This window comes from Montipora capricornis, chromosome 3 (genome assembly GCF_036669925.1).
Source record: "Montipora capricornis isolate CH-2021 chromosome 3, ASM3666992v2, whole genome shotgun sequence".
In the NCBI taxonomy this organism is placed as follows: Eukaryota; Metazoa; Cnidaria; class Anthozoa; order Scleractinia; family Acroporidae; genus Montipora; species Montipora capricornis.
Window position 1 is genome coordinate 46984562 of NC_090885.1, and position 13627 is coordinate 46998188.

The 13627-nt window shown below is 37.9% G+C and overlaps 1 protein-coding gene across 5 annotated transcripts in view; it reads right to left on the bottom strand.

Annotated features, from left to right (window-relative positions):
• The window catches only part of LOC138043289 (centrosomal protein of 83 kDa-like), a 229491-nt gene that overhangs the window by 162625 nt on the left and 53239 nt on the right, over nt 1-13627 (bottom strand). The window lies entirely within an intron of this gene.

Here is a 13627-nt window from a genome sequence, read left to right on the forward strand (position 1 = left end):
AACAAGGATGTACTAATGGGCAAAAACATCACACAAAATATTGATTCTCAGCAATTGTCCAGGGAGTTGAAAAAATACATGTTGTGCAGGGCAAAAATATGGCGGGACATCAGGAGGGGTGTACTATTAGATTTCTACAGGCAATGGAATGGGAATCATTATGGACGCCACAGAAGAAATCCCTGCATTCATGAAAGAAAAAAAGTGTTACATGGGGAGGGCATCATACGTAGCGGTAGGACCGTGTTCATGTCCCTTTTAACCATTGGAATTGGAGCGTTCTGATTGGGGGATTCACATTTTGGCGGGAAATTTGGGTGAAAATTTCAAAATTTAAGTAATGACGTCACATTGTAAAAAAGTTGGAAGAGAGGAGGGCGATAAAAGATATAGACAAGAGGGATGACGTCACACACGGGGATGAGTCAGGAGGGAATGATGTCACAGACACCCACCCACCTCACAATAAAAAATGGAAACAAGACAAGACCATTTTAGGAACCAAACGGTTTAATGACAAACTATTTGCAGAAAAAAATTGGAGGGGACATCCCCATAAGGGTTCTCCCTGGAGAAATACTTACAACACAGAGACCAGAAAAAAGACAAACAAAGTTGAGTTCTCAACGTTCTGTACATTATCAACTCAGTTTAGAGACCGTGCCCCACACGTACGCCCCATAGCCCTTTTTTTTTACATCCCTTTGTTGTCTGACAGGAGTGCGGCAAGAAGACGACTGTTTGCTTTATCGTCCGAATTCAGTTCATTGTCCATCAGAAAACTGTGAGCATTCTCTTCAAGTTTGTCATTTTTTGATTTCATAGACTTTTTATAATTTGCAAAACCGTCCAGCAAAAAGAAGGATTATGTATCGAGTATGTGACACATAACACTTTGTGGAATGCATAGAACCAAGACAAAGTAAACTCTATCCAAGTTTACGAGCCTACTCAAAAAACAACCACTGCACGTTTTATGTTACAGCAGTTTTTGCAAATGCAGTCACTGACTGACAATATAAACACTTAGACAATCCTCTCCCTTTACCAGATCTTCGGATGAGTTTTGCTTCTTCTGCAGCCGACATCTAACTAGCTACTGTGACGTAAACCATTATAAGTTTAGAATCTTCACATTACAGTGATTAAATCATTAGCGTTAGTCTCGAACGACACAAACCCTGGTCTCTTGTTGTGTTTTTATTACTACATGGAGCAATGCGACACTACATTCATGGAACAATATGTGTTCCACAAAGTGTTATGTGTCACATAATCATTACATTATCCTTCTTTCTGGTGGATGGTTTGGCAAATTAGAAAAAGTCATGAATGCCGAAAATGATGAACTGCAAAGTTTCTCATTAAACCGTTTGATTCATAAAAAAAAATCCCGTCTTGTTTCCATTTCTTACCGTGAGGGGCGCCAGTCTCTGTGATGCCATTCCCTCTCGACCCATCCCTGTGTGTGACGTCATCCCCCTTGTCTTTCTCCTATATCGCCCTCCTTTTACTCTTTCATGTATCTGTGACATCATCATTTAAATGTTGAATTTCCTGCCTAATGTACGTTTGAATTTCCCGTCCAAATTCGAATTTCCTGCCAAAATGTACACCTTTGCACCCCTGAGAGGTTGTCCATTGAGGAACATGTGTCTGGCGGTGAAATCTGATAGTGCTGCTCTGAATATTGAAGGCGTTAAATCACTGGAAATATGCTTACAATCAAGTCTGTTTACCTTTTTTGCCAGGAACATGTTTGTATCCAAATTAAATGAATTTCAGAATTGCTCAGTTTTGTTTTTGAATATCTTGAGTGTGTCCATGTTAAATAATAATTTTACTATGGTGCATTATGGTTTGTCCAATTGCTACGATTTCACAAAAGCTCTTTTTATCAAAATTACAAGGAAACAATAACATGTCACCATTATTCCTATTTAGAAGACATACTATGATTACCTGTATATTATGAATCTGAATTGCTTTCTTGTTCAAGTTTTTGGCAGTTACTTTATTCTATTCATCCTCTTTATCATTTAACAGGAAAGGAAACTTTGGGCTCCTCTTTCATAAGGTGTCACAATAGTAGTAGTAGGAGCTCGTTCACATCCCTTTTGATGGTTGGAAATTGAGCGTTGTGATTGGTGGATTCGATTAAATTTTTCCTCATCAAGGTTTCACATCTTGGGACTTAAATATTCTATACAGCAAAGACAAAAAAATAAAGGAAAACAGCAAGGCAAAATTTGTGACAGAATAGGTGGTTTTCACATTGCGTCATTCCTGCCGTGTTGGTGGATGGAAGCAAAAGATGTCTCAGCTCCTTTTGTTTGTCCATCAGCAATTGTAAATTGCAGCATTGTTATCTGTGTCTCCTTAGATTGGTTGCAAACCACCTATAGGGCTGTTAAAGGTCTACAGGGCAAAGTTCCTTCTCTGGGAATAGAGGTGAGTTTGGTGAAAGACAAGCAGAAGAGCCTTGTTGAGAAAAATTCTACATTTGTAGACAATCACATTAAAGAGCTTCAGGTAAGCGTAGAAAAATGAAAGGATGAAATCAGTAGCTGTCACATCAAGGCGCATAGCCACAGCGGAAACATTAAATTTGAATTACTGAGAGAAGTTAAGATGAACAAACTGAAGAAGGCAAACATGCAAGTTCCAGTAATCCAGACCAGATAAACTCTATATTGATGGCAAATATATAACTATTGAAGTTCTTTGTTTATTACGAGCTTGTCACCTTGGATAGCTTTTAGCAAAGGTATTTTTCTTCTCAAAATTAACATTCTATAGACACATTTTTTCATTCTCACTATTTCTAAAAGTATCGTGAAGGGGCTAAGGATTGATGACATTTGGAGTTATGGATACAGAATGGTTTTTTTCTGAAAATAAGGTAAGAGATTTGACTTTTTTCCCCCTGATTTTTGTATGGTTTGTGTAAAATGTAGTATATTTCTCAATCAGTTGTTCCCTATATTATTGATATAATTTCTGTTTCGTTTCCTTTTGTGTAATACAAGCCATATGTTAATTACCACTGTAACTGAGCAGAAGCCTGGTGAAGCACAACTTACCTTTTGCTTATTTTAGTTCTTCTACAATCCCACAGTTATCTGAATTCTAACCTTTGGACTAACTTAATGGATATCGTTTTTTTAACAGGTTTCGTTAAATGTAAGGGCAGACATACATATATACATATATTCATAAATACACACTCAATTGACTGCTCCCCATCGGGGCTTTTCAGGGCAATGAAACTAACTTAACGGATATCAATACCTGTAAACAGGTTTCGTTAAATGTAAGGGGCAGACATACATGTATACATATACGTAAATACACACTCAATTGACTGCTCCCCATCCGGGCTTTTCAGGGCAATGAAAACAAATTAATGAAATGGAAGAACAGCACAACAACAACAACTGTTAAGAATCCAAACTGGCCGGAGGTAAACGAGGTGACTATTTACAAGTGCTGCTGGGAAGTTGAACAAGGGACTACCAGGAACAAATTCAATATGTGGTCAAGGCGGGTCTTGAACCCGGGACCTCCAGAACTCAAGGAAAGCACCCTAACCACTGGACCACACATTTCATCAGCACTAAAAAAAAGAACAATCTTTACGTGGTGTCAAAAGCAAAAGGCCGATTTTTCTGTCTTAGAAAAAAACCATTCAAAAAAAGGCAAAGAAACGCAATGGAAAATGAATGGGCAGGCAAGATTATTATGACTCAATTGGAAGCTCGAGTTCTTGTGGAGTACCAACCTTGATCAAGAAAGGTATTGATTGTGTCATTCATTCAAAAGACCTGGACCCCATGGGACGCTATGCAATTCTAAATGATGAAATTAAAGACAAAATGTATGTATTGATTAATATTTATGCTCCAAACAGAGATTTCGGTATCGTCAAATTTTTAAACACCTTAGGATCGACATTGTACAAGGAAAACCTGGACGAAAAAAATATCATTATTGCAGGAGATGTTAACTGGCCTCTAAATCTGCTACTTGATAAGAAAAGAGGTATATTTATACCAAGGAAATCTGTTGTTGCAACAATTGAAAGTTTGCAGGAAGAGCTCGACCTGGTTGACATTTGAAGAGTTAAAGATCCTGAAACAAAAAGCGTTACATGGAGCCAAAACTCCCCTGTGATTCTTTTGTGCTTAGACTTCTGGCTGATTTCCAATAGTCTGCATGATCTAGTAATAGCAAGAGATATAATTCCAGGGATCGAAACAGACCATGCAGCAATTGCCATACATTTCTGCAACAGCAATGAAGTGCTCCCTTTTGGATGATGATGATTACATTAATGATATGACAGTGAAGCTTCATGTGTGGTAAGCCGAAGAAGGTAAAGTTTTGTCAGATAAACCAAAGCTAAGCAGAATGTTGATTCTGATCTTAATGAGGCGGATGTGGATGCTTTAAATTCAGTGCAAGAAAATCTGGAGTTACTTTACGAAGAAAAAGTTCAAGGAATTGTGATTTGCGCAGGGGCTCGCTGGCACGAACATGGTGAGAGAAGCACCAAATATTTTGTTAACTTAGAGAAAAGGAACCATATTAAAAAGCATATGCGGAGATATGTGGTTATATCAAAACCGATCCTTTCAACATACTTTCTGAACAAAAACGATTTTTCAAGATATATATATACAAGTAGAAATAGGAGTGCAGACAGCACACAGGCAACAGAATCCGTCTTTAAAAACATAAAAATCCCTAGACTTACAGAAGAACAAAAGTGCTTATGGAAGAGGAATATAACTCTGGAGGAATGCGAGTCAATCCTACAAGATTTTCAAACTAACAAATCCCCTGGGACTAACAGAATTCCTGTTGAATTCTATGTATACCCTTCATGCTGTGCTCCAATGAATGTTTTGAAAGAGCAGAAACGTCATGTTCCCAAAAACAGGCAGCTATTACTCTCACTGAAAAGAAATCAAACAATGGTTCACTTCTAGACAACTGGCGACCAATTTCACTGGTTAATGTTGATGCCAAAATTAGGACCAACATTATAGCAACCAGGATACAAAATGTCTTGCCAGATATTATCCACCACAATCAAACTGCCTTTGTTGAAGGTTGGTACATCAGCAAAAGAGTACGTTCAATATTTGATATTACTCTGAAAGGAAAGGCTCCTGGTTTACTCATAATTATTGATTTCCAAAAAGCTTTTGACAATTTTGAGTGGAACTTTCTCTTTAGTTGTGTAGAGGCTTTCTGCAGTGGCCATGGGTTAGGACATTTTTTAAATACATTCAAAGCTACGTTAACAACAATGGACTGATGTCAGAATACTTTCCACACGGAAGAATTCGTAAGGCTGCTTGGGTGTCTCCAGATCATAGGTCTGCAGAACCAGATAGATCACATATGTATTGGGAAGATGTTTAGACAGTCACTGTTGGAGGTCCTGGTCTACCAAGGGAGCTGACACAGCCTCTGATTACCATCTTGTACTGGCTTGATAAAGATGAAGCTGAAAAGGATCTGGTTAACTCGGAGCACAAGACCTTCTTACAATGTGGGATTCTTGAAAGACAGAGATGTTTTGGATAGGTTCTGTCTATCCATTAATAATAGGTACCAAGTACTCCAGAACTTACTGGAAGATGAAAGCACAGACCTACAGAAGCATTGTCAACCAACAAAGGAGACTTGGATCAACACCTGCGAGGATGTGTACTGGGAAGGAGAAAGCTGCAACAGCATGAGTGGATTTCTCATGAAACATTACAGAAAGTGAAGGAAAGACAGAAAAGAAGGGGAGTTCTAAAAAACAGCATGCAAGTAAAACCACAGCACAGGAAAAGTATAAAGAGGTACATAAGGCTGTGAGGAAAGTATTAGAGAAGACAAGAAGAGATTTATGGAAGGCCTAGCCCAGGAAGCAGCAACATTAGCAGGCCCAATCAAGAACAAGGAGAGGAAATTACTTACAAACTTGGATAACCAGTTGAAGAGATGGGCTGAACACTTTCAGGAACTTCTTAACCGTCCTGCTCCACCAGAGAAGCCAAATATATCAGCTCCAGAGGCAAACCTTGAGATCAGCTGTGACAGACCAAGCAGGGGAGAGATTAAGAGAGCCACTGGTCTCCTAAAGAACAGAAAAGCTTCGGGCCCAGATGGAATACCCACCGAAGCTATCAAGGCAAACATAGACACCCCAACAGACATGCTGTACAGCTTGCTACAGCACAGGCCGCGGGTATGTCAGCATTACATGTATGCGTGAAAAGAAACCATACTGCATGCAATTTACACTCAATTTACATACGCAAAATACGCAAGTATAAAAAAACATGCAACGTTTTCACAAGTGCGGTGAAAATTTATGCACAAAAGCTCATTAAGTGCATGTACGAGTACTTTATTATAGGAAATTACGCCTCCATGAAATTGAGGTATTGGAAATTAACGCTACGTGAATTTAGTGTAAAACAGAGGAGGAGGTAGAATTTCACAATAGAGGAAATTAATGCGATAAGACACAGTTGGTGGTGACCACTGGAGCAAATTTCTTCAAAAAAAAATCACTGAACAAAACTAAGCCCCCTGGTCAACAAAACAGTCCTCAAAATTCTAATTAATGTAGAGGTTAACAGAAAGAAGAAAGCTTCCATTTATAAGGTATAGCTGATATTAAACCATACAACTTGGTAATAGGAGCCTTAAGACTAGTTTTTAAATGAAACTTATCAAGTGTAAAAAATCTGTTATTTTCATCCAGTAGGTCTTTAATTCTAAGTATACCAGCTTCATGCCATTCTTTCCAATAAACTGATTCACCGTCTATTAAAATATGCTTGTTATTCCATAGAATTACGTTTCTACTGCAGATTTCATTGTCCGAAATTTTCTCCCGGACTTCCGCCCAGGTGTTAAGAAGATCAGTGTAAAATGCTGGCATGTTGTTTGGACCTAGAAATTTTACATCATAATCGCAATAAAAAATAAATGGCCTTCCAATATTTTTAAAATAAATTGAAGGAATTGCCATACACTGATCTTCTACACCTTTCTTCATTCTTTGAACCCAAGCAATTTGTAGCGACTTGGATGTACTGGTAAATCCAACCCACCTCTTTCTTTTGCACCAATAAGCGTATCCCTTTCTATCTTTGGTTCCTTATTGTTCCAGAGAAAATCTGTGATTAATTTATTGATTATATCTATATAATGAGGTGGTGTGTATATACACGCACTAACAAAGATGAGTTTTGATAGTCCTAGAGTTTTGGCAATTGTTAAAACCAAGAGCGCGGAAAATTAACGCTGCACTTTATTAATTTCAGGGAAAATAACGCTCAACATTATTAGTGCGACTTAAATGAACACAAATTTTAACGATTCGTGTTTATTTCATGGAGCATTAATTTCCGATAATAAGGTATTAAAGTAGTGATGTTATCGAAAGTTTGTTTTATTCAATACTTTTTAACTTTACGTTTTGAAAACACATACTCTTCCTTTCTGAAGCTTCGCTCTTACACATGATTTTCATTGGTTTCACATCGTCCACATCTCACGGTGCGATTCGCAACAAATTGATTTCTTCAAATCCTATTTTTGGGGTCTTTAAAAGGAATTGTTGCTTAATATCTCGTAATCAAGCGACCAAAAGCCGGGGGGAAAAGTTGAGAGCAGCAACATGACATAGCAATGACTGTGGCTAGGAAACCTTTTTCTGGTGGATTTTCCCTTCACTATCAACTTTGCGATCACCTACGATTTATCTCTCGATGCAATCTTATATTTTGTCGAGTTAGCCCAATGGTGTTTAAATTATAACAAAACTTTTAATCATTGGTCTGCACAGAAAGGTGTAAATAATTCACCAAATTGTTACAAGTGTCTCTGAACAAAACTTATTTTCAGTTCCCTTACTATCATCCTGGCAGGTCTAAAATTATCTGCATGAGAACAGCGAGGAAACATGTTCAATTCTTACCCATTTCACTATCACGAAACTTCTCAATACAGAACTTTCCTTTGCCTTCTGGCTTCTAAAATACGATTATCTTCCAAATAAAATTCTTCCCCTATTTTGGCCCATTTCTTTGGCTTTTCACACTTAAACTTATTAAGCGGCTATAATAATCATGACATTTAAAGTTTTCCCAATCAAGAACAACAGTAAAAGTTGGTGGATGTGCACGTTGCTTCAACAGCACTGCTTCTCCCAATCCAGTCCACGTAAAAAACTTAGAATTTAAAAGCCTTTCTCCTACGAAAGAAAGGAGTCAATGTTTGTCCTATCATAATGTAGATCTTTGGTATACTTAACAACTTTTGATAAATTACATAACACACTTTTGCCTTCAATCTTAATTTTTCTGTTGTTCCATATAATATATTTATATTCACCATCGCAATCAACAAGATCACGTAATTCTGACCACCATAATAGAAGCTCATAATAGAAATCAGGTAAAATATTTAAGTTATCAACAGCATAGTCACAATCAAAAATGAATAATCCCCCATAACTACTTAGGAGATCATTAAGATAAAGTTTCCAAAACCACTGCATCCTTCGTCAGTTATTCTTTTAACCAGCTTAACCTTAGGGCTTTGGCCATGTTTTCATAATCAACCATGTTGACACCACCAGAATCATAGGACACATAGGTAGAGCGTCTAGTGACCTTATCTTTCCCATTCCATAGGAAGTGAAATACTAATCTATTAAATTATTTTATAATCTCAGGAGGAGTAGTCAAAACAGCGCTAGGGTAAATCATTTTTGAAAGCAAGAATGCCTTGATAATTGTTACTTTACCATGGATAGACAGCCCTCTGACTTTCCAAATATTAATTACATTTTCAATTTTCTTTAGTGTTTGTTTAAAATTCTTTTAAACTAAAAGCTTAATGTCATACGATATATGAATTCCTAAAAATTTAACGCAGGTTTGACATTTGACTCCCAGCGGTTGATCTTCACAACTCCTAAGAGAACCAATCCACATTGCTTCAGTTCACCAGACATAAAGCGTGTATAATAACATGTAAGGCTTAGTCACATTCAAAAACAAGTTTAACTCAGCATGGAACACAACGCGACATGTCTTCACTCCATCGTGTCCAGTCCCAGTCCCTCCAAAGATGGGATACTTGGTCAAGCTTCCCAAGAAAGACGACTGACGTGATTGCAGGAACTATCAAGGTATAATGCTCCTACCACTGCCAGGTAAGGTTCTTTGTAGAGTTATTTTGGAGAGAATGAGGACTGCTGTGGATGATAGATAAGCTTAGAGACAACCAAGCTGGATTCTATAGAGAAAGATCCTGTACGGATCAACCCTTCCTAGGATTAACCCTGCTACCCTTAAGCTTAGACAAGCCAAGCCTACATTTTCTGATTTGTAATACTGAGCATTTTTAAAATGCTTTTATGAACAGACCTAGTTTTCATTACAATTTAGCTATTAGTAATTAATGTATATTTCGTTCTTTTTTAAGTATTTAATAGTTATAATCAATGTAACACTTGATGTGTATTTTATCAGTGAAATAAAGACTACTACTACTACTACTACTACTACTAGTAGTAGTAGTACTACTACTCTACAAGTTATCATAGAGCAGTCCATCGAATGGAATTCTTCCCTCTATGTCAACTTTGTGGATTGCGAAAAGGCTTTTGACAGCTTGGACAGAGTCTCGATTCCTGATAAATTTGTCACCCTGAATAGCAACACCTATGTGGGCATGACATGCAAAGTCACACATGCGGGTAAGATCTCCACTGGCTTTGAGGTTCTCACCAGAGTAAGGCAGGGAAGTCTACTGTCACCATTTCTGTTCCTACTGGCTATTGACTGGATTACAAGAGAGACTAAAACAAACAAGAGAAACGGAATCCAGTGGACACTGTTGACCCAACTGGACGACCTCAGCTGTGCTGATGACTTGGCCCTCCTTTCACATAACTTATGGAAGTTGCAGGAGAAAACATCAGACCGAGCCAACTATCTTTAGAGATGCATGCTCACATAAATAATTGGTTGCCTACTACTCCTGGCTCCTCTTCAGAACAATTGTGAGAGTTTACATGCATCCAATGACTTTCTGTTGGTGGAGGACTTATTTTTCCTGCTGTTGTTCTGATAAAATAATAGTTGCGAGTATTGCTAGTCAGAAAGTTCTGAAAGATGAACGCGAGTTGTGCCATGAAACTGCTGTGGCAAAGGCAACGTTTCACTGCATGCCAATGGGTAAATACTTTCGGCAGTACTGTACGTATGTATGAATGAATGTATGTAGGTATTAACGATCACAAAGTGGATATCACCATTGCCTTCGAAATCCAATACCTTGTTCAGTAATTTTTCAAACAGCAGAGGGCTGTGTCAAAAAATTGTCGATAAAGATCCGAGATGATTTACACAAAACGAAAGCTTCACTGTACGAGTGTGAATTCTTACAAAACGGTGGACGACTCAAAAGCTATGGCAAGCTCATTAACACCATCACTTGGGACAGTGGAAACTGAAAATTCCATCGGACGGCTGGGTATCATCCCTTGAAATAGCGCCTCTTTTTACAAGGGCAGAGATAGACAGACATATCGGAAAGTCTGGGAAGCATATCCGTGGCGATAAACATGCACATCATGCTGTTCCCACAGGCTTTAAAGAAGGCTAAGACCTACATATCATCATATATCATATATCTTTATTTACCCTCGGATTTTTAGAGTAGCTTGGTGTAGCTAATATCTCCGAGCATTCACCCTCCCAACCATGATACATCACAGAAGACAGACCACAACACCGGGAACTACATGCGACAAGTGTGCGGGTTCTTTTATGTCCCACAGGATTGTGAACATTGAGGGGTTGTGAGACGGGACCTTATCGTCCTTATCCGAGAAGACTAGAGAGTCTAACCATTTGCAGATGTAATTACAAAGGCAGCACTTTCTCCTCAGTTATTTAAAGACCCTGAGTGTTGGTCCGGCCGGAGTTGAACTCACGACCTCCCGCGTGACAGCCTGATGCTCAACCAATTGAGCCACCGGTGTGCGGATAACTTTGAAGATGAAAATTTACACCATATTCAAACAAACTGACAGTATTTTAGCAGTATTTCTACTACCGTTGCAAATGCTTTCATAGCTTTCCAGTGCCACGCACCTTACCGTGGCCACCTAACAAACTTTCACATTTGACAATTACGTGTTAATACGTCACCCAACAACCCATGCAACGATGTTCAACTTACAACTGTGTGAACTTTGCAAGGAGGTGTGACTGTCAATCAAATTCACACATCCTGATTATCCGACAATTTGTAGAAAACTTTGTTAGGTGGCTACAGTAAGGTGCATCGCACTGTAAAGGGAACGAAAGCCTTCACAATTCAATTATTGCTTTATGCTTAATTTCTGGAGAGGTTGTTTATGCACCCTTCCTTCACTGCTGGGAAATCCGGTTTTTGCAATCACCTTTTAGCTTTACTCTTTATAACTGTAAAACGTATCACAGAACTGCAACATGAGTTAGATGAAAACTGTTCCGGAGCATGCACCTCAACCATCAACCCCAGGTCGAAGGGAATTACATGCTACCCAATTATGGAAGTTTCTGTTTGCAAAATGCAAATAGTGATTGAGCACAAACGTTGTGGTATCACGTGTCAGCTTTATGAAGCAAGAAAAGTTGATAGGAAATCAAAACTAAATGATTTTGTGGAAGCTGTACAAGACATACATCCAACTCTAGGGTTGGTACAGACTTGTGAACTGAACACGAATGAAATATGGTGAGCAGCAACTGGCTGCACAATCTAAAACTGAACTGCATCACACAGTTAGAACTCTGCATCTAAATCTGAACTTTGCACTTATGTCCAGGTTTAACCCTAATTAGATGCACGTCCAATTTTGACATCCAACACAAACTGTCCCATTAAGTCTAAGCATTTGCTACCTATTTTCAACAATAAGGTAAGGGTAAAGGTTAGCTGTATTTTTAGCTTTGGATGAATGGTTTGATTAAGCTTTGATTTTTTTAAAATATTTTTGAGATTACTCAGAATCTAGACAAGCTGATTTAAATTTCTTCAAATACCATTCCATTCAATCATCTGTACATATATAGCCAAAAAGACTTGGAATATGATACAACTCTTTTTTACCTGAGACCTACACGATCTGTATACTTTCAAAAATTTCCCAAAAAAATATCTACCAGCTCAGTGAATGGATTTAAATAAATTTCCATCAGGGTTTGTTTGATGCACTTTCCTCAGTTTCCAGAAACATAGTTACTAAAACAAGGAATGAGCTACAATGATCTACAATGACCTAAAATAAGGTACATTATAAGCTAAAATTAGCTAATGATCTGTAAAATCTCAGGAACCAGTTGAGATAATGTCCTTACCGTGTAACCCTCGTTACTTTTGGAATTCGCAGCCTTTAGAGCTCATTACTTTCGAGAGGTCATTATTTTCGGGGAACAAACACCATGAAACAAAGCTAGCCCAAGCTCTTTTTTTCCACAATGAAATATAACATAGTAGTAAAAAAAAAAGAACACCTCATTTATATTTTCTATAAACAGAAGGTATGTAATGTTCTGGTTAAAAAATAAATAAACAAATAAATATTTTATTTAAAAAGCAGTATAGGTGGGCTGATTAGGCCCCTAGAAGTACATGCTAGGATGCCAAGAAAACTATTAAAAAGCAACAAAATAAGTAGTTCAGAATTTTAAATTTAAAAAAAATTAGAGGGAATTCAGTCATCCATTCATTTGTGAGATGTGGTATTACATTTCTGGTAGCAGGGACAGTGAAATAAACATTGATGCTCTACCAAACTACCATATGGCTGAATCAGCCGATGTAGAGGAAATCGAATTCTTTCCTGATCCAGGGGAGGAAAGCGAACCTCAGCACTTTTAGTCCATGACACACCAATGTGGTTTATTCTGCAGTATATAGAGTTTTCAAATTCATTTGAAGACATGCTCCTGTTGTTATACGAAATTATACCAGTTTATTTTTAACAACAGATGTCAGGGATGAATGATAGCTGAAGGCTTTCCCTTGTTGTTAAGTCGCTCATCAAGATCAATTTGTCACTGCACAAAGATATTAGTATTGCACATTAAAATTTTGACTATGGAATGCAGAAACCATAAAGGCATTCGGTATGTGTATTGCATAATTAAGAAACTTGGTGTTGCTACTTTTTGGGGAACTCGCTGCTTTGAGACGGGTTACTATACATGTTAGGAGGCTCCGCTATTTTCAGGATTTAGTAGAAGCCATGAACTTTTAATGTTACTTTTGGGGGGTCGTTACCATTGGAACTTTATGGTATTTGTTTCAAAAGGCAAAATATCTCTAGGGTACAGATCGAAATACTTTGACTCGAGAGTAGGTCAGTAAAATGCATCTTAATGAACTGTCTTCACTCCAAGTAAGTGTCACAACTTTAACAGACAGGTATTCTACGGTTATAAATACCAGTGTTTCGTTTGCTTTGCAGTGTACATCCCATCCTGAGTTAGACAATTCATTATTTCTTGTGAGCTATTTGCTTTAATTTGTATTTTCCCATTTTATTCATGCT